Source organism: Mus musculus, chromosome 1 (assembly GCF_000001635.26).
Source record: "Mus musculus strain C57BL/6J chromosome 1, GRCm38.p6 C57BL/6J".
NCBI lineage: Eukaryota > Metazoa > Chordata > Mammalia > Rodentia > Muridae > Mus > Mus musculus.
In genome coordinates, this window is record NC_000067.6 from 153990567 (window position 1) to 154011868 (window position 21302).

The window sequence follows — 21302 nt, forward strand, 5'->3', positions numbered from 1 at the left end:
GAAATGAAGACAGTTGTGGGCAATTGTTTCAGAACAAGAAAGAGATGACAAAGGAGAGCCAAAGGTTCAGGAGCTAGAATGAAGGGCTTCAGCTTCCAAGAGCACAAATTGATTCTCAAAGCAAATCCTGTTGGCGCTACTGAAAGGACCAATCACACAAATGGCACCACAGCCTTGAGCACCTGAAGAGACCTCTAGGCGAGGGGAGACAGCCCTAAGCCCTGCCTGGGGAATGGCCAAAACTACCACAGCTGTGCAACAGTCAGGAAAGGTTCCCAAAAAGAGCTAAATTTAGCCTGGTGCCTGAGGGCATGAACTTCAAAGGGAAAGGGCAAATGAGGAGCCACTCACTGTGCCAAAGAGAGACAGGCAAACACAGTACCCACGCCTGGTGATTTCCAACAGTCAAAGGGGACTGTCCCACTGGCGCTACAGCAGCTGCCACCTAGCACAGGCACCTGCACGTGTGTGTGTGTGTGTGTCTGTCTGTCTGTCTGTCTGTCTGTCTGTCTGTCTCTGTGTGAGTTTACACTAAGGACCTAGAGTCTTCCTGGACATTTAGATCAGGAACCTGTAGCGCTCTCTCCCACGCTTGCTGAAGAAACCGAGAAATGTGATGTCCCTCAAGGATCTAGGTAAAGGGCTGAGAGTTACAAAAGCTTGGGTTCAAGGAGCTGCAATCAGAGCAAGCAATTTCCACTGTGCAATAGCTTGGCGATGTCATAGCAGAACATGATCTACTGGTGGAGCGCAGAGGAAAGCATTGAGTGCATTGTCAATCGGGACAATGTGTCTAAGTTGGGAAAAGCCATAATGAAGTTGGCTTGAAGGCTCTCACAATTAAGATGCACATCTCAAAGTCAGAGCTGAGAGCACTTGCTGGGTAGCTGATGTCACCTTCTTGCAAATAGTCACTCGGTTCTCAGAGGTGAGTATCATCTCTGATTCACAGATGTGGCTGCCAGCTCCAAAGCCTGGGTTCTTCTTCATGCATGGTTCTCTCCGTTCTCCATGGATGTGAAATTCTTTTGTGTGTGTTGAAATTTTTTTATTAGGTATTTTACTCATTTACATTTCAAATGCTATCCCAAAAGTCCCCCATTCTCTCCCCCCCTCCCCTACCCACCCACTCCCACTTCTTGGCCCTGGTGTTTCCCTGTACTGAGGCAGATAAAGTTTGCAGGACCAAGGGGTCTCTCTTCCCAATGATGGCCGACTAGGCCATCTTCTGATACATATGCAGCTAGAGACACGAGCTCCAGGGGTACTGGTTAGTTCATATTGTTGTTCCACCAATAGGGTTGCAGACCCCTTTAGCTCCTTGGGTACTTTCTCTAGTTCCTCCATTGGGGGCCCTGTGTTCCATCCAATAGCTGACTGTGAGCATCCACTTCTGTGTTTGCCAGGCCCCAGCATAGCCTCACAAGAGACAGCTATATCAGGGTCCTTTCAGCAAAATCTTTCTGGTGTATGCAATGGTGTCAGCGTTTAGAGGCTGATTATGGGATGGATCCCCGGGTATGGCAGTCTCTAGATGGTCCATCCTTTTGTCTCAGCTCCAAACTTTGTCTCTGTAACTCCTTCCATGGGTGTTTTGTTCCCAATTCTAAGAAGGGGCAAAGTGTTCCCACTTTGGTCTTCGTTCTTCTTGAGTTTCATGTGTTTTGCAAATTGTATCTTGTATCTTGGGTATTCTAAGTATATGGGCTAATATCCACTTATCAGTGAGTACATATCATGTGAGTTCTTTTGTGATTGAGGGATGTGAAATTCTATCCAGGAGGAATCTACAGAAAACCCAATATAACCAGAACATAGGGGAAGGGAGGGGGAGTTCTTGCTGGTAAGTCTTCCGGTACCTTGGATCAATCAAAAGCTAACAGTCTATTGACACCCAGCTTGGTACTTTGCTACCTGAAGTTTCTATTTCTTGTAAAATGACTAACTGCTGGTTACACTTGGTAGGTAAAAGGAGATGCCACTCCTCCCCCCCCCCCCCCCCGTTCTCTTTGCTTTTAGCATATGATTACCTTTCTGCTCACTGCCTGGTCCCCTTGACCTTTGCCCTCAGCACCAGGAAAGTGCATGTTTGTCCAGCCTTTACGCCACATGGCTCAGAGCAAGACATGCTCTAATCTGGACTAAGTCCACTTAGCAGAGGCATAGGTGGCCTTCTGCTGACCCTTCCTGGAAACTCTCCTATTGCCCAGGCTCTCCCATCTATTCTAATGGGAGTGGTGAGAGGGTGAAGCAAACCAGACAGAAAACTGTTTTTCCACTGTAAATCCGGAAGTGGCCTCCGGTAAGCCCCCATGTCTTTCTCCACTTTAACTCCACCCATTTCCATTGGTCACTGAGCATTAGCTTCATATAGCATATTCAACACTAAAGAGGCCAGCAAGCATCACGGAACTCATTCCCAGTTCCAGACATTCAAGACCTGTGTTCAGAGATTGTCTGGCCTCCATTGGTCCCTTGGTTTCCTTTGCTCTTCCTATCTTAAGGCTCATGTTCCTTAGCTGTGTCTTGAGTATTTTCTCTTCTCAAGGACCTTGTTCTCTGATCTAGGAAACCTCATCCTTCAGTGCGCCAGTGATCATCAATCATGCTGAGATCTCTCTTTGCAGACCCAACATCAGCAAATTTTTTTCTTTAATTTATTTGAATTTATAGCTAAATCTCTCTTATATATCCAACATCCTTGCTATATACATTTCCAAGTGGTGAAATCAAATGTCTATGAATGATAGAATTTTTTCTTTATTGGTAAATTGATCATGCTCTTGTACTCGTGTGTGTGTGTGTGTGTGTGTGTGTGTCTAGGTCAATGCTCAGGACTCCTGAGAGTTTGCTCCTGCCAACTGTGGGATTCAGGGATTAAACTCAAGTACCTTTACCTGTTGAGCCACCTGGCCCCCTTAATTTTTTTTTGAAACTCCCATTGGCCTGAGAAACGATTACATGAATTGATTCCATATTTATTATTTTTATAACCAGGGTCTTGTCCCAGACTTGTTTGAAAGTTGCAGCCTCCTGTCTCTGCTTCTTGGAGTTCAGCTGGTTCTCTAAGAAAAAGCCTCAGCTGGAGAGATGGCTCAGTGGTTAAGAGCACTGGCTGCTCTTCCAGAGGACATGGATTCAATTCCCAGCACCCACATGGCAGTTCCCAATTTTTGGTAACTCCTCTTCCAGGGGATCTGACATCATGTGGACTGGAGCCTTCTGGTTTCTTTGGAAACCAGATGTACTAGTCCGATATGGCAAATGACGTTTTGCTGGGGCAAACAGGTGAAAGGATGCTTTGCTTTAGAAACATGTGAAAGGACTTATGATGTTTAGAAAGAATATAAGTATGACCCCACAGACAGTGGTGGCTCCCTTTGTACCTCCTCACCAGCCTTTGCTGATGACACACATGTATTGGTTCGCCTTACATTACGTTTCTGAGCTTCGCCTGTGGTGATGTCATGGAGAGACATTCACCACGTTCCTGCAGCTTCTTGCAACTCCTGTGGACTCAGGTCAGTTGGCGAGCCTCAGGGTTTCTTCTGGATTGAAGTGCCCTTGCTGATTCGTGTGTGATGTCTGCTGAGTGGGCTGAACTGCAGCTGCTGCTTCATGTTTGGTGTTTGCTAGTGGGCTGGACTGAGAACAATGACAATTGGAAGACACCCCACACACAAAGAACTATTTCTAAACAGGGCCACTTCCTCCATATCCTAATAACCTTTCTTTTCCACTGTCTCTGGTGGGTGGTAGGCTAGGGGAGAGGCTGGACTCTTATTAAAATAACTATAAAAATATATGCCTACATAGAAGCAGTCAAGTCATCAGTGCACATAAAAATAATTTTTTTTAAAAAAAAGGGTGTTTTCCCATCATTCTGTCAACTCTGTACCCTTTGGGAGATTTATTCAGCCTTATATCTTACCTCTTCCATTGAACTTATTGCATCTTTTAAATTCTCATTGATCCTTTTGCTTTAATTTTCATTTTGTTTTGCTTTGTCACTATGTGACCCAGGCTGGCCTTGAAACCCTGACCCTTCTGCTCTAGCTTTTGTGGCTTCCACTCACAGTGCACATGCGTGCTACCTCTTCTTTACCATCTCTTCTGCTTTGTTGTCCTCCCACATCTCCTCCTTCATGGAAGTCATCCTCATCAGGACCACCAGTGACATACTGTTGAGTGCAGTAATACATATTTGTCTCCGCCATCCCCTTAACTGCTTGGAGTCCATCTGCACTGTTGGTGCTATTGGCCATCACCATCTTCTGGGAATTCCACTCCCACTCTCCTTGATCTTAGTGGCTCTCATACTCCTTGAGTTTTCTCCAGCCTCTCTGGTTGTTCCCCAGGCTCCTTTCCCACTCAGCCCCATGCCATGCGGGCTCTCTCTGCTCTTCCTCCACCCTGGTCCTCTCACCCTGGGTGACCTCCTCTCCTCTCATGACTCCTCGCTCCTACATGAGCAGTGATGATGTCCAGTTCCTGTCTCCGCTCCAGCTCCAGACTCATCTCATCAGCTGCCTTCTGGCAGTGTCTGTCTCCATTGATGCCTCAGAGTCCAGGCATCCAAAGCTGAGCTCATTCTCTCTCTCATTCGCATTCTGTCTCCCATGCCTCCTCTTTCTGCATCCTTTTGAAGGGCATCAGCACCAACCTAGTGGCCTAAGCACAATGCTGTGACTATCCCAATGTTTCATTTCTCTATAAACACACGCAAGCAAGTATATACTTGGAAAGCTAAGGAAACAAAACCAGGCTGCTAAGAAACATTTTTGAAAAGGTAGTACCCCCCCCCCCCCCCCCCCCGCCGAGACAGGGTTTCTCTGTGTAGCTCTGGCTGTCCTGGAACTCACTTTGTAGTCCAGGCTGGCCTCGAACTCAGAAATCTGCCTGCCTCTGCCTCCCAAGTGCTGGAATTAAAGGCATGTGCCACCATGGCCCAGCGGGTAGAGCCTTTAAAACAAAGTGTCAGAGGGTCAGAGAGAAGGCTCAGTGGTTAAGAGCACTGTTAAAGACCCTGAGTTCAAATCCCAGCAACCACATGGTGGCTCACAGACATCTGTAATGGGATTCGATGCCCACTTCTGGTGTGTCTGAAGACAGCCACAGTGCATTCATATATAAAATAATAATAAATAAATAATAAATAAATCTTTTTTAAAAAACCTGTCAGAGTGGCCATACATGGAAAACAGAGAAACATGTTGGATTTTCTTATACCTGTATTATAATTTAACATTACTTGCATCTTGGATGGTTGGAGAGTTAACCTTCTCAGGGACAGAACCTTAGTGTTAACAGCCTCATCACTCTCTGACACCCTTTCTCCATGCTCAACTGGCTTCTAAGCCCTGTTGATTTTTGCATCATTGATAGCCATTTAACCACTTCTAATGCTCTCTCGGGATTTTGCTGTCTGAGACCTAAATTGCCCAAGTAACATCTGAACTGGCTCTCCCTTGCCACTCATCCATCACAAAGCTGTGGTCTGCTTCCTGCCTGTCACACTCCTTCCTGAATACTTTCTACTGCTACTTAGTAATATCAGGAAAGTTCCAGTCCCCTAGCCCATGGGTCCTGCCTCCCCTCCGTCTGTCCCCCTACCTCCTCAGTACTATTTCATATACAGCATCCTTCAATATATCTTCAGCTTACTCCATCCTCATCCTGGACCTGTCTCCTCAGCTAGCTAGGGACATAGTTCACAAGAAGTCAAAGAAGGCAGGAGATACCAAGACTGTGAGCTCCAGAAAGGGAAGGCTCTACCCCGGCCTACTTATATTATTGCTTCCCTTCAAAACGCATGTTAAAATGCAATCCACATGGCAGAGTATTAAGAGGGTAGAAAGTAAGCCAGGCAGTGGTTGCCCATGCCTTTAATCCCAGCACTTGGGAGGCAGAGGCAGGCAGATTTCTGAGTTCAAGGCCAGCTTGGTCTACAGAGTGAGTTCCAGGCCAGCTAGGGGGCTGCACAGAGAAACCCTGTCTTGAACCCCTCACCCCCAAACAAGGTAGAAAGTTAATCTGGCCGTGGTATTTAAAGGCAGGGCATTTAGGACAATGGTTCTCAACCTGTGGGTCATGACCCCTTAGAGGGTTAAAGGACCCTTTTACAGGGGTGGCCTAAGACCATCAGAACACTGATATTTACACTACAGTTCATAAGAATAGCAAAATTACAGTTATGAAGTAGCAACAAAAATAATTTTATGTGTGTGTGTGTGTGTGTGTGTGTGTGTGTGTGACCACAACACGAGGAACTAACCGTATTAAGGAACTGCAGCATTAGGAAAGTTGAGAACAATTGCTTTAGGAGGTAGCTAGAAATAGAAAAATTTGTCAGAGTAGTGCCACCATGATTAAATGCTAGTGACTTTAAAAGGAAAGGGAGAGACCAGATAAGATACAAATGTGTGCTGTGTATGTTACCTCCTGCTGTCCTGCCATGTCAGGTTGCTACAGAAAGAAGACTGGCCCTGGATATAAACCCTTGACTCGGTCCTCCAGAACCATGAGTGGAAGCTGCTTCTTTGTTATACACAGGTAAATGAAGAAAACTAGAAATGGTTTCCTACTGCCGCCCGCGTGCCCTCTGCACAACCCCCATCCCCCCATTCTCCACCCCTCTCCCCTCCGCGCTTGTCTTGGGTCATCACTTTTGTCCTAACATGGAGGTAGGTTCTTTACTGGGGCCCCATGCAAAATAAGGCTATTGTCTTCTTCTCAAAGCTTGCTACAGTGAGGGCATCTTCCGGACACCAGCCCCACTCAGCTGACCGAACCCGTGTCCTCTGTAAACAGTGCCAGGAGAACGCCATGGCCTCCTTGGTCTGGGGCCCTTCACTAAGGGGCTCCCAGGGCCAGGGCGGAGGGCGGGAGAGCAGGAGAGAGTTGTTTGTTTTCTCCTTTGTGTTAACAATACAACATCTGTTCTCCAGCCTGGCAGCTGGACCAAAGTGAAATGGTGTGAGCATTCATTGCTCTCTGGACGGGGGTTGGGGGGGCAGCTGGGCCCTGAGGAGGGGAGGCTGAAGGGGTGCTGTGAGGATCCCCACAGACCTCCCTGGACAGGAACAACTGCAGTGAGAATATCTGCAGCCCCTCTACCCTACCGCACCGTTATTCCCATCTTCCCCGTCTCCTACCCGACCCCCCCATCCCCTACCCCCCACAGGCACTAGGGGAAGAGCTGGGTGACTTGATGTCCTGGCAGATTTATGAATTGTCACTAATATCCTGCATCGCTGCCACTGTGAAGTTTTAAAAGAATCACTGAATTAAAAGGATGGTGTTTGCATAGTAAATAATCTATTTTGGCTCTTGCACTTTGATAAAAAAATTGTCTTTGTTTACTTAAGAGTAAAGCTGACAGAGGTGGAATGAGATGGAAAGGCATATCACGTGAAGTGGGGAAGCAGCCAGGGGAGGACAGAGCATGCAGGCTCCTGAGTTGCATCCTTTCTTCCTCCCTTTGACTGTCCTCTTCCTCAGCTCTGAGAGTATGTAAAGGTGGTGGGCTCCACCAGTCTCTCTTCCCTGCACTCACTCTCAAGATTCTCCTCAGTCCTGTGGATGAGAGAACCTTTCCCAGGTCACACTGCAGACCACATTCTAGGTCCTGGACTCCAGTCTCCTGTTTCCCAGCTTCTTGCTTAACATCTCCAGCTGGTTATCAAGGGTCTATGAAGCATCCCCAAATGAGCTCTTAATGTCCTGCATTCTGCAGACATTGCTCTTCCAGAATTCCTCACTTCTGCTTGTAATGGTTGGAGTGAGAAATGTCCCCCCATGGCCTCAGGTATCTGAGCACTTCTTCCCCAGTGGGTGGTGCTCTTTGGGGATTTTATAGAATCTAAGGGAGCTCAGCCTTGCTGCAGGCAGCTCAGGGCCCTGAATGGGCTTTGAGGCTTTATAGCCACAACTCCCCAGTCCCCTGTCATTGCTTCTTGTGTGTGCTTGAGGGGTCATCTCTTAGCTCGCTGCTCTGGCCTCCTGCTGCTGGGCCACCCGTGTCTTTATGGGATCTATCCCTTGGTACTGTAAACTCTTGGCTTTATTTGGTTTTTAAGATTTCTTTCTTTTTATTTTATGTGTATGGTTGTTTTGTCTGTGTACCACATGCGTGCAGTGTCTGTGGAGGGCACTGGAGACCAGGGAACTGGAGTTGCAAAGAGTTGTTAGCTACCATATGGGTTTGGGGAAATCAAACTAGGGTCCTTTGCAAAAGCAAAAGCAGTACGTGCTCTTATTCAGTGAGCCATTTCTCTAGCCCCAAGCTCTGTTCTGCAAGTTACTCTGGGTCATGACCTTTTATCACAGGGACAGAGCATAAGTAGCACACTGGTTAACGGCACCTTTATTTTTCTTCATTTCTCTTACTCTCCCAGTGACTACTGCCTCTGAATCTCAGTCCTGATGGTTTCTTCCTACCTCGGTGACTTTGCTCCCTGTCCAGAGCAACCATTAGCCCTTAGCTACATATTACAGCAGCCTCTTGGCTGCTGTGCCTACTTCTGCAACCTCTCTTTCTAATCTTTTGATTTATTGATTCATGAATTGAGCCCCCCCTCCCCCCGTGTGTATGTATGTATGTGTGTAGGCACACCTGCTGAGACCAGAAGAGAATACTAGATCCCCTTGGAGTTGGAGTTCCAGGTATTGTGGGGTTTGTTATGTGGACGTGTGGATCTGAACCCTAAACACATGTTTGCTGAGCTCTCTCTCCAGCTCTTGCATCTTCTCTTCCTATCAACCTACTCTCAGCCTGTAAAATTGTAGTTTTGATCTGTTTCTGTTGCAAACACCCGGTAACTCCCAGTCCTACTCAGAGTAGAGGCCATTCTGTGCTCTTGGAGCTTCTCCTGTGCCTTGCTTCCTGTGAGCTCCCTCTGAGGGTCTCATTGCTGACTCTGCCCACCTACTTCTTTCTGCTCTGAGAAGATGCCAGGGCCACCTCCAGCCCAGATCTTTGCCTGGGCTACTTTTCTCAAATTGCTGAGTGTCTTCCTCTTTGACCTGTTCATATTTATCCTGGTGTCTCCTATTCTCTCTCTCTCATCATTCCCCCCCCCCCCAGTATTTGCCACACCTACCCACCAGTGTTGAGGGTGTTGTACAGGGGCAGGCAGGGGTAGTGGTGGAAGTTGTACAGGAGCAGGGATGCTTGCCCATTTTGTGCTTTGCTGTATCTCTAGTCCCTGGAGCAGAGTCTGAGCCATAGAAAGGACTACGTTAACCATTTGGTATAGGTTGAATTGATAAATAAACCAACAAATGGATTCCAAAACTCTGCTACTGTTGAGGACAGAATGGCTAGGCTGCCTAGGGGATTGTTCCGGGCTCTCTGGACCAATGGGAAAGTGTTTGCTCTGGGTGTGACACCTCCCTTCCCCTGATAAAATAACCTAAGAAGGTAAAGCCGACGGCTCTGTCTGAGTCATGGGCACTCAGTGGGCCTTTGGGGGAGGGCTTGGGGTTACCTAGTGAAAGATAAGAACAAAAGCTTCTACCCCATCTCGTTCCCTCCAGTGCTGTGTAGAGACGAGCTGCCACTGAAGACTCAGGCAGGGATGGTGCTAGGAGACAGATGAGGAGCAGCATCACTCAGACACAGCACAGCACAGCAGGTGTCAGAGCCCTCAGTCTGCACATCCTGGGGAGACCATTACACTCTCCTGCTCATCAGAGACTGTTGGTCCTTGGAGGAGGTGGGGGGAAGAACCTTTCCAATGGCATTGTTCCCTGGTTCTCTTTTGTTCATTCTTTGAGGATCAGAATTTAATGAAAGAAGGCGCATCAACATTGTGCTCATCAAAGCTCCTTCACACTTTGACAATTTGCTGAGAGCTCCTGTAATGCATTTCCTGCATATTCTTCTGAGTTTTCATGAATGGGTATTAATTGCCTGTCACAGGCCTTATCATGTCATTTTCATATGTATACATAACAACATAGGTCATATCCACTCCTTCATAGCCTGCTTTATTTCCTTACTCTCTTCTTCATGGCTGAGTAATAGTCTCTCTCTCTCCTCTTTCGTCCCATTTCCTCTTCCTCCTCTTCCCCTCTTCCTTCCTCCTTCCTTCCCTGATTTCTGGCCAGCATGGGCTTCTTCTGCTACATACTCCCGCCATGATATCCTGTGCCGCCATGGACTCAAAGCAACAGGTCCAAGTGGCCATGGATGAAAACTTCTGAAACAGGAAGCATACTGTGACTATCTTAGTTGCTGTCCTATCGCTGTGAAGACGACTTATACAAGAAAACATTTAATTGAAAGATTGCGTATAGTTTCCAAGGCTTAGTCCATAACCATCATGGTAGGGAGCATGCTGGCAGGCAGGCATGACTGTGGAGTAGTAGGTAAGAAATTACAGTCAGAGAAGGGAGAGAGAGAGAGAGAGAGAGAGAGAGAGAGAGAGAGAGAGAGAGAGAGAGAGAGAGAGAAAGACTGGGGACTGGGACCTGGTATAGACTTTTGAAATCTCAAGCCCAAACCCATCCCCAGTGACATACCTCCTTCAACAAGACCACACCCCATGAACACTCCTCCATTGTTGGTGGGATTGCAAGCTTGTACAACCACTCTGGAAATCAGTCTGGCGGTTCCTCAGAAAATTGGACATAGTACTACCGGAGGATCCCGCAATACCTCTCCTGGGCATATATCCAGAAGATGTCCCAACCGGTAAGAAGAACACATGCTCCACTATGTTCATAGCAGCCTTGTTTATAATAGCCAGAAGCTTGAAAGAACCCAGATGCCCCTCAACAGAGGAATGGATACAGAAAATGTGGTACATTTGCACAATGGAATACTACTCAGCTATTAAAAAAATGAATTTATGAAATTCCTAGGCAAATGGATGGACCTGGAGGGTATCATCCTGAGTGAAGTAACCCAATCACAAAGGAACTCGCACAATATGTACTCACTGATAAGTGGATAATAGCCCAGAAACTTAGGATACCCAAGATATAAGATACAACTTGCCAAACGCATGAAATTCAAGAAGAACGAAGACCAAAGTGTGGACACTTTACCCTTTCTTAGAAATGGGAGCAAAACACCCATAGAAGGAGTTACAGAGACAAAATTTGGAGCTGTGACGAAAGGATGGACCATCTAGTGATTGCCATATGCAGGGATCCATCCCATAATCAGCTTCCAAATGCTGACACCATTGCATACACTAGCAAGATTTCGCTGAAAGGACCCAGATATAGCTCTCTCTTGTGAGACTATGCCGGGGCCTAGCAAACACAGAAGTGGATGATCACAGTCAGCTATTGGATGGGTCACACGGCCCCTAATGGAGGAGGTAGAGAAATTACCCAAGGAGCTAAAGGGAACTGCAAACCTATAGGTGGAACAACAATATGAACTAACCAGTACCCGGGAGCTCTTGTCTTTAGCTGCATATGTATCAAAAGATGGCCTAGTTGGCCATCACTGCAAAGAGAGGCCCATTGGACTTGCAAACTTTATATGCCCCAGTACAGGGGAACGCCAGGGCCAAAAAGGGGGAGTGGGTGGGTAGGGGATTGGGGGGGTGGGTATGGGGGACCTTTGGGATAGCATTGAAAATGTAAATGAGGAAAATACCTAATTAAAAAAAAGACCACACCCTATAATCCTCCTTATGTAGTCCACCAGCTGGGAACCAAACATTCAAATCTGTGAGCCTATGTGGCCATTCTCATTCACACCACAAGAGTAATAAACCTTTTTAACTTTTGGTTTTTTGAGACAGGGTTTCTCTGTATAGCCCTGGCTGGCCTCAAACTCAGAAATCTATCTAACCTCTGCCTCCAACGTGCTGGGATTAAAGGTGTGTACCACCATTGCCCAGTTTTTTTTTAAAGGATTTATTTATTTATTATATGTAAGTACACTGTAGCTGTCGTCAGACATTCCAGAAGAGGACATCAGATTACAGATGGTTGTGAGCCACCATATGGTTGCTGGGATTTGAACTCAGAACCCTCAGAAAAGCAGCCATTGCTCTTAACACTGAGCCATCTCTTCAGCCCTAAGCCTTTGTTTATAAAGTTGATTAACTAATGTATTTTGTCAAAGCAATGAAAAGGTGATTGGTAAGAGGTATTCAGTTCAATAGCAGAATGAATAGGCACGTGACAGACTGCTGGTTGTCAGTTTCTGCATTTGTTACTTTTCTATTTCTGTGGGAAAACACCATGACCAAGATAACCTATAAAAGAGTTTAACTGGGCTTATAATTCCATGATGGTTGAGTGAAGGGATGGCTGGGTGAAGGCTGGAATATTAGGGCATACTGGGAATGACACCAATCTTCTGAAACTTCAAGACCCACCCCAAATAGCCCCCCACCACCACCACAAGACCACTTTTTTTAATCCTTCCCAAACAGTTTCATCAACTGGGGACCAAGTATTCAAGCATAGGAGTTATGGGAACCGATTCTCATTCAATCACTATGGTCTCCAAGTGAGAAATGACTGCAAGGTTTTTTTTTTTTTTTCTTCTGTGATTTTGTTTGAGACAATGTCTCGCTGTGAGCCCAGGCTAGACTGGAACATGGAATCCTCTTGCCTTAGTCTCCCGAGGGCTGGATGTGTAAGTACCATCTTACCCACCAAATAGCAATATCACCTGTACAGTACTAAACCTATCTTTCTTTCCATCCATATGTCATATGGAAAAATAGGACATGTGCTGTGTCCTGCTTCTTTTTGGTTGAGGACAATCTTTAATTCAAACGTCTTCATCCCATCTTAGGAGCTGATAACCTTTTTATTCGTAAGCACAGACCCCAGAACTATTGAGTTAGCTTCTGGGAGTTTCTTAAAGAGATGACTGAAGTTGGCAGTAATAAATAGAACCTCCTTAAAGGTAATGGCTCAACCTGAGACCAAATGAAGCTATACTTACAGTTCCACAGGGGAACATTTTGACGCTTCTGATGTTTCAGAAGGTTTTAGTGTCAAGAGGCCTGAATGTAACTCAGTTTGTTTCCGTGTTCTTTAAGAAGATAGTTCTGTCATCTTGTAAAAAGTTTAATTTTATTCTCTAGTGACCGCTGTCAAGTCTTTGAAGATAACTCTTATTTCTGGAGTCTCTGCAGCAGTCCTGGCTAAACATCTTCACTTCATTAACGACTTCTGTGTCACAGTGTGGCTCAGTTCTGAGTGCTCCACCTCATTATTATCCAGTGTACCTGTCAACCTGCAACGGTGGCACCCAGAAGTGAAATGTCTCCTTCAGATGTACAACTTACACAGAACTTGCACAGTTCCTGGTCCCAGTGGCGTGGGCGTGGCAAACAGAGGGCAGTCTTAACTCACTTCCTTTCAGTCATCAGCACTCCGTGAGAGGTCGGCTGTCATTTCATCCTCCTGGGGAAACATTGATTTTTAAATTATTTTTACTTTGAAAAAGTGACATATTCACAAGAACTCGCAAGCACAATGCAAAGAGGGTCCCCTGTGTCCTTCCCTCAGTCCCCAAGTCACACATCTCACTTAACTATTACACAATGTCCAGACCAGAAAACTGACCCTGGTACATCATACCTATAGCTCTCTGTCATCACGTCTATTTCTGACTTGCAAGAATAAGTATGAGCACATTGCACTACAGCCACATAACTGTCATAACTGTACAAGCTTCTTCAGCTGTTAGCTCATTCCCTGTCAGCTGGAATAATATCATCAGGATGGGATTTCTGAGAGAATTTATCACCTGAGTTTTCCTTTCTTAATGTTTCTGATTATATATATATGTGTGTGTATATATATATGCATATATATATATATATTATTCCACACATACATCCCCCCCACATCCCACACCCCCACTACACATGAGCACACACACACCTATTCACAAACATACATACACATATATCATTATATATTATATATATTACATATTACATATTTATGTTTATATTTATATTTATTAGATATTAGATATATATCATATATATATATTGTTTTTTTGTTTTTCGAGACAGAGTTTCTCTGTGTAGCCCTAGCTGTCCTGGTTGGCCTCAAACTCAGAAATCTGCCTGCCTCTGCCTCCCAAGTGCTGGGATTAAAGGTGTGCGCCACCACTGTCCAGCTAAAAATTTTATTTTATGTGCGTTGTTGTTTTGCTGACATGTATGTCTGTGAGAGGGTGTCAGAAACCCTGGAACTGGAGTTACAGACAGGTGTGAGCTACCATGTGGGTGCTGGGAATTTAGCCTGGGACCTCTGGAAAAGCAGCCAGTGTTCTTAACTGCTGAGTCAGCTCTCCAGCCTCATTCTTAAGGGTTCTTAATACCTTCTCAACAGGAAGGCTAAACCAACTAATCTGGGAGTCTCTTCTTGGTGCCAGCACTTTGAGTGAATGATGCCATAAGTGACTGTGGCTTTTCCATTCACGTCCCCTACCCCACCTATTAGCAAATCCTTCGACCTTTGATTTTTGAAATTCATCCTCAAGTTAAAGACCTTGAACACCCCCAGCGATGACCATAGTCTTACCCACTATCAACACGTCCTCAGTTGTTGACCTCTGACTTTCTAAGTGACTTCCCCTGTCCCACTCTTGCAACTCTACTATGTATGAAGAGCACACAGAGCACCTCCCAAGGAATGACCACCACTACCATCACCATCACCATCACCATCACCACCATCACCATCACCATCACCACCATCACCATCACCATCACCCCCACCACCACCACCACCACCACCACCACCATCACCACCACCATCAGCAACAACAGTAACAACAGTAACAACAGCAACAGCACATTTGTGCTGGAGAGATGGCTCAGTGGTTAAAATCGCTCACTGCATCCCCCTCCCCCACCCCGCCCCATGCCACCACATGCCTTTGTTCTTCTTTATAGCGGAATGAAATTCCTTGTTGTACATGCACACCACATTCGTTTCACAAATTCGTTTGTTGATGGACACCTGGGATGACTCCAGAATGTGGCCATTGTGAACAGTAGTCTATCAACCTGGATGTGTCACTATCTGTCACACTGGGTCCTCTGGAACTAGAGTTATGGATGGTCGTGAGCCACTATGCGATTGCTGGGAATCAAACTCAGATCATCTGCAGAGCAAGTGCCCTTAGCTACTGAGCATTGCTGTGGAATTAGCTACTGGGATGTCTTTCCAGTCAGGCATTTTATAAAAAGGCTATCTCTGGCTACTGAGCATTGCTGTGGAATTAGCTACTGGAATGTCTTTTCAGTCAGGCATTTTATAAAAAGGCTATCTCTGGGATTTGCCTGTTTTTCTCACGGTGAGACTTTTGTTTGGGTGCTGATGACAGAGTAATATTCTCCATCCTCTTCTTTCCCCACCCTTTCTGTCCTTAAGTCTTTGAAAGCATCACTAGGTGTGGCCCATGCCTGAGAGCCAGGGCTCCACCCCCTTACAGGGCATTATCTATACAAGTTATTTGGAATTCTTCACTAGAGGTTTCCCTGCTTATCCAGCCATCTCTATGTCGGCGTAGATAGAGTCTTGGTTATTTACCGCGCACCTTGGGTTGATTGAGGCTTCCTTACTTTATGGCTCCGATGCTTCTAGATCTCCCCACTGCAGGCTCTTCACTTCATCCTGAGTTCCTCTGGCGTGCTCCCGTCAATTTTCTTCCCCCTTCTCTTTTAGTTTTGAGCACTTCCTTATTTTCTGGCACCCGAGATGTTTTGAACCTTTCTTGTCTATTTCTGGCTTGAGTCACAGTCAGCCGTTTCTCCACAGCGTTTGTTCCACTTTTTAATACTGCTGATCGATACTGATGTTACATGATGTACCTTTTCTCTTCTCTTTCTTCCCTCCGCCAACGACACTGCAGGTTTCACTGGGGCAGGAAGATTGTTGTTTTGCTGCTTATAAAGTCAGTTTGGTCAGGTCAGCTCTGAGGTTTTGGTTTTGTTGTTTTTAGTTTCTTTTGCTTATTTGTTTTATTTTTCTGAGAGAGGGTCTCATTGTATAGCCTGGAACTCTCTACATAGTCCAGGCTAGCCCCAAACAGATCCATCTGTTTTGCCTTCCCAGTGCTGGGACTAAAGGTGTGCGTTCTATGCCCTTCTCAATAGGTATTTTTTTCTCTCTGAACTTTTAATATACTCTTCAGAAGCTGGGAAAAATTGCCATTTACTTGTTTTATTTATTTTATTGATGGGTTATCAAATATCCCAAGGTGACTATGAACCCATTATACAGCCAAGGGTAACTTTAAACTCACATCTTCCTGTCTCTACCTCCTGAGTGTTGGGATCACAGATGCATGCTGTCATGCCTGATTCATGTGGTGATGGGGACTGAAGCCAGGGGACTTTGAGCATGCTACATAAGTACTCTACAAACTGTACTACATGCCCAACCTTTGTTGGGCTCTTGGGAGTTTGGCCAATCATAGCTAATTTATTCTAAACTTCCCTTCATCTCCTGATGACTTTACTTAATCAAAAGTGACACATGCCTTTAGTCCTGGTACTCTGGAAGTAGAGGTAGGTGGATGTCTGAGGTGAAGGCCAGCCTGGTCTACATAGTTACTTGGAGGCCATCCAAAGCTATTTAGTGAGACCCTGTCTCAAAAAAACCAACCCAACCCAACCCAACCCAAACTAAACAAAACCAAACAACAAAGTACATAACAGTTGCTTTCTGAAATCTGTATTCTGTATGCAAGAGAAGGTTTTAGAAAAAATGAGTTCTTTTCACCACACCTACACTTTCTCTGGGGTGTTAACCATGGTTCTCCTTCCAGCTGTTTGCAGCTGTGGGCTTCCTGTTCACAGGTAGTCTAGACTTCCATGGTATCTAGCAAATCTGCAAAGCACAACACAGTTCCCTGGCCTGTGTGGCAGCCACCAACACAGTTACTACCCCTTTGAGAAGTGCCCAGGCCTGTGTTTGCACTCTAACATGAATATAATCTAAGCTTTAGTATTACTATGGAAATTTGGTCCACTTTCCCCTTGCTTAGCCATTTTCTGCAGTACTGCTTGCCTGCTCTATGGCTGCTGTTTTGAGACAAGATATCACACTGTAGCCACTCTGACCACACAGACTCATGACATCTAATCTGCCTCAGATCGCAGTTTTAGGATTGCAGGCATGCACCAACCGCGCCCTGCTTGCCACTTTTCACAGCCATTTGCACTGTTGCCTAGGGGTGTAGCCTCACTCCTAGATACTACTAGAAAACCCTTTGTCTATATGAATTTGTGCCCTTCTTGTCATTTGCTTCCTGGGTTTGGCAGATTTTACTTTGTCTTTGGCCAGAATTTTACCACTTGTTACTTTTATATAAAGAATATTCACTCCATTTTTGTTCTCTGTATGTTTTCCTAGTTGTCTTCCTTTCCACTTTCTGAGATAGATGTTGAAAGTTCCTAGTGATAATAGCAGGGGAGGAGAAAAAAAGGGGGGGGTGCTTAAAGTATGTGAAATGCTATGGTTGGCAGGCAGAGGTTGCTGCTTTGGAGAGCATGTCCAGGGGAGGCCTCATTCAGAGGACATCTTTTTTTTTTTTTTTTTTAAGATTTATTTATTTTATTTATACGAGTACACCATAATGGTCTTCAGAAACACTAGAAGAAGGCATCAGATCCCATTATAGATGGATGTGAGCCAACATGTGGTTGCTGGGAATTGAACTCAGGACCTCTAGAAGAGCAGTCAGTGCTCTTAACCACTGAGCTATCTCTCCAGCCCCAGAGGACATCTTTGAGCACAGTGCTGCTGGAGGAAGGGAGGGACCGAGCCATGTGGCTGCTTGGGAAAAGTATGTCTGACACAAGTAGTGCAGAGGTCCTGAGACAGGTGCAGACCAGACCTACATATCTACAGCTCATGATCTATAGCTAGCCAGCAACCAGTGTGCCTGGAGCCCTGCAAGGAAGGGTAATGTGAGCAGATGGTTCAGGAAGAGAACTGCACCGGGGGCAGGTCCTATAGATAGTGGGTAGTAAGGACTCCTTTGTGTTTGTGCCAGAGAATGACAGGATGCAGCTGGACACTTAGGTATCTTAGGAGACTTACAGCCACCCAGGCTGAGAAGGACTAAAATCTAGTGGACCAAATGATAAGTTCTTCCTCTAAATGAAGAATCGGGTAAGTAAGCAGAAGTGAAGAGCGCATGCGTGTGGCAGTCGTTGGGCTTACTGTCAGCCCGGAGCAGACTGTGAGAGTTCATCGCTTGGTTTGCTGACAACTCTTCATTTTGATGCTGGAGATGGAGAGACATATGTCAGTGGAGAGGGAAGTTGAGTCCGGTCTCTGACTGAACACTCAGCACCATCTCTGAACAGCGAGAGGATCTCAGAACTAGGAGAAAGTGCGAACGGAACTCTTAGGGGCTCCCCAGAATAGCCTGTTCGGAGTCACATGACATTAAGTCTTGTGGACTGCCTTCTGTGTCTGCTGTAAAAATGCTTCTGAGAGCACACATATTAAGTCTATCAATGTCTTTAATGAGGACCCTTAAGATAAACCTTCCCCTTGTTGAGTACCAGATGTGGTTTCAGTTACTGGACTCCAAGTTATTAAAGCTTCTAATATGTTCCAGACACAGTTCTAAGAGGTACAGCAGAGTTCTGGTGCTCATGATCTTACACATGGGACTAGTGCCTAATAAGAGCTTACCATGTATACAAATAAAAATATTTTATGTGATCTTTAGGTACTATGAGAAAAAGAGCAAACAAATTCTGGGGAGAGGAAGCAGAGACATATCTTTGAAAATGCTATTTCCAGGGGAAACCAGGAAAGGGGATAACATTTGAAATGTAAGTAAAGAAAATATCCAATAAAAAAAAAATGGGATTTCTAGCTGAAGCCTGAACATGGAGAACAAGTTGGGTGTGCAAATATGTGAAGGAAGAACATTCTAGAAGAATAAAGAAACATGGTACAAAGGCCTTACAGAGTCCTTGGGTGACTTTGAGTGACCTTGACTTGATTGAGGAACAGAGAGGAGACAAGAGGGCTATAAACAGGCAGGGATGTGCTACTGATGGAGTCTATGGCGGCAGCAAGGGGTTGCAGGCCTTCTGGGTACATTCAAAACCATTCAGAATTACAAATACCTGGGTAGTTCTCAATGAACAGCTGCTGTATTTGTCTCATGAGCCTATGAACTGTGTATCTTACTCCCTTTTCCTTTCTCTTATCTGCTCAAAATCTTTGAGCCAGATTTCGAGCCACCTTTGGTAAATACCTGAGAATCTGTATGCCCCGAACCAGTTGTATCTTCTCCCAACTGTTGGTTGGTGCTTGCTTACTCTCTGTCCTGTGAAAATACAAGAAGACTATCTGAAACTAGAGGCTGAGCCTTTACCATGTCTATCATCAGGAGACGACTCCACCTTGGACTGTGACTAATAATGTCTGGGGTTGAAGTTAGCCAATCTCAGGAAATTTCTCAGAGGAGTCATAACAAAGGCACAACATGTTGCGTTAGATTCATTCTTGGCTCCATTGTGCTCAGAACCTCTCCGGCAGACTTTGTTTTACTATGGTTACATAGTCTTTCTGGCAGATCCCATCAAATGGATTTTGAATGGAGATGTTTGTAGAAATGTATTCGTGGAGGAACGATAGTGGAGGGAGAGAGGTAGTTAAGGCTTTTTCAGGAGCATCATCTTCAAGACAAAAGCACTGAAGGGCTCAGGAGCCGAGGTAGGCACCTAACTCCATTGTAGACTTTGCAGACGCCTAGGAACTGAGGTGCTGGTAGGTGCTAGGGCAACATTAGAGGGTGGAATGGAGGGAGGTGGGGCTGAGAGGCTGTGTAGAGCCAGGAGGCAGACGAGCAAACTCAGTCCAGGACAACAGGACAATACAGGACAACAGGACTTCCAAAACACTCCTAGTTGGATCTTTGACTCTTCATTTGTGGTTTGTTTGGTTTTTTTTGGACAGGGTTGTGGTTTCCTCTCCCCCCGACCCCCCCACTTTGAGAGAGAGAGAGAGTGTGTGTGTGTATGTATGTATGTATGTATGTATGTATGTATGTATGTATGTATGTATGTGTCTTTCACTGGTTTTCCCTGAACAAGTTCCCGAGTAAAGATGGGATTGTTTAGCTGCAGAATTTCAAACCTCTAAGGGGTGGGTCTGTCTGTCTGCCTGTCTTTTTAAATTTTTTGTATGAGCATTTTGCCTGCATATATGTATTGCACCGTGTGAGTGTTTGGTGTCTTTGGAGGTCAGAAGAGTCCTCTGCAAGAGCAATGAGTGCTCTTAACCACTGACTCATCTCTTAGCCCCAAGGGATCTTCCTTGACAAGCTTCGGGTCCAGTGGTTGGCTCAGCAGCATCTGAAAGTGCCTGATACACAAGCCTGACAACCGATGTTGGCCCTCAGAATCTACAGGAAAGAGAGAGCAAGCCTGACAACCGATGTTGGCCCTCAGAATCTACAGGAGAGGTAGAACTGATTCCTGAAAATTGTTCTCTGATCTCCACACACAGCCCTGGGGTAGGTCCTCTCCCTATCTCCAACTCTCTCTTCTTGCCTCCTTCCTTTTGTCTCCCCTTCCCTCCCCCCTCACAACACACACCATATCATAAATATACACAATAGTAAGATAAGTTTTAAAGTTAGCCAGGTGGTGGTGGCACATGGCTTTAATTCTAGTACTCAGGAGGCAGAGGCAGGAGGAGCTCTGAATGTGAGACCAGTCTGGTTGACAGAGCGAGTTCCACCACAGCCATTGCTACACAGAGGAACCCTGTTTCGAAAAACCAAGAAAAATATTTGTTTTTAAATTAGAAAACAGTTCCACACATTCTGTGAGCTTATTCAAAGAACTACTTAAATGAATAGTGAATACACTCGTCCATTGCTAAGATCTCAAAACTGAGCCTTTTGTTCATGTTTAAAAACACACAGGCGCTTGTATTGAAATCTTTGAACTTAAGGGTTTGGGGTCTTTATTAAGACGGTGATGTCTTCTAACCTGTAAGGGTTGCTGAGGGTTAGATTGAACGCAACGATATGGTGTATGAGGTGGGGACACATAACGTCAAAAGTAACATCTAAAACTCAAGGGAGGGATTTGGGGGGAAGACTGGAGGGCTGTTGGGGTGCACAAAAACTATAGAGAAGATGGCCCACAGGATATGGGCTCAAAGTTGTTTTTAATGTTTAGATAGAGACTCTTATGAGAAGACACTGTGGTAGGGAGGTTGATACAGTCATAGAGAAAATAAATATAAATGAAAGTGGAGTTATTAGGCATATCCTTTAATCTGGAAGCTGCCTATAGACTGTAAATTCCTGAGCTCCC

The 21302-nt window shown here is 45.4% G+C and overlaps 1 long non-coding RNA gene across 1 annotated transcript; it reads left to right on the plus strand.

Moving 5' to 3' along the window:
* Positions 1 to 650: 650 nt before the first annotated feature.
* On the plus strand, positions 651 to 20485 carry Gm30327. The gene is made up of 3 exons (XR_003948052.1): positions 651 to 928; positions 6462 to 6552; positions 20277 to 20485. It is a non-coding gene; the product is annotated as a predicted gene, 30327 (long non-coding RNA).
* Positions 20486 to 21302: the final 817 nt, after the last annotated feature.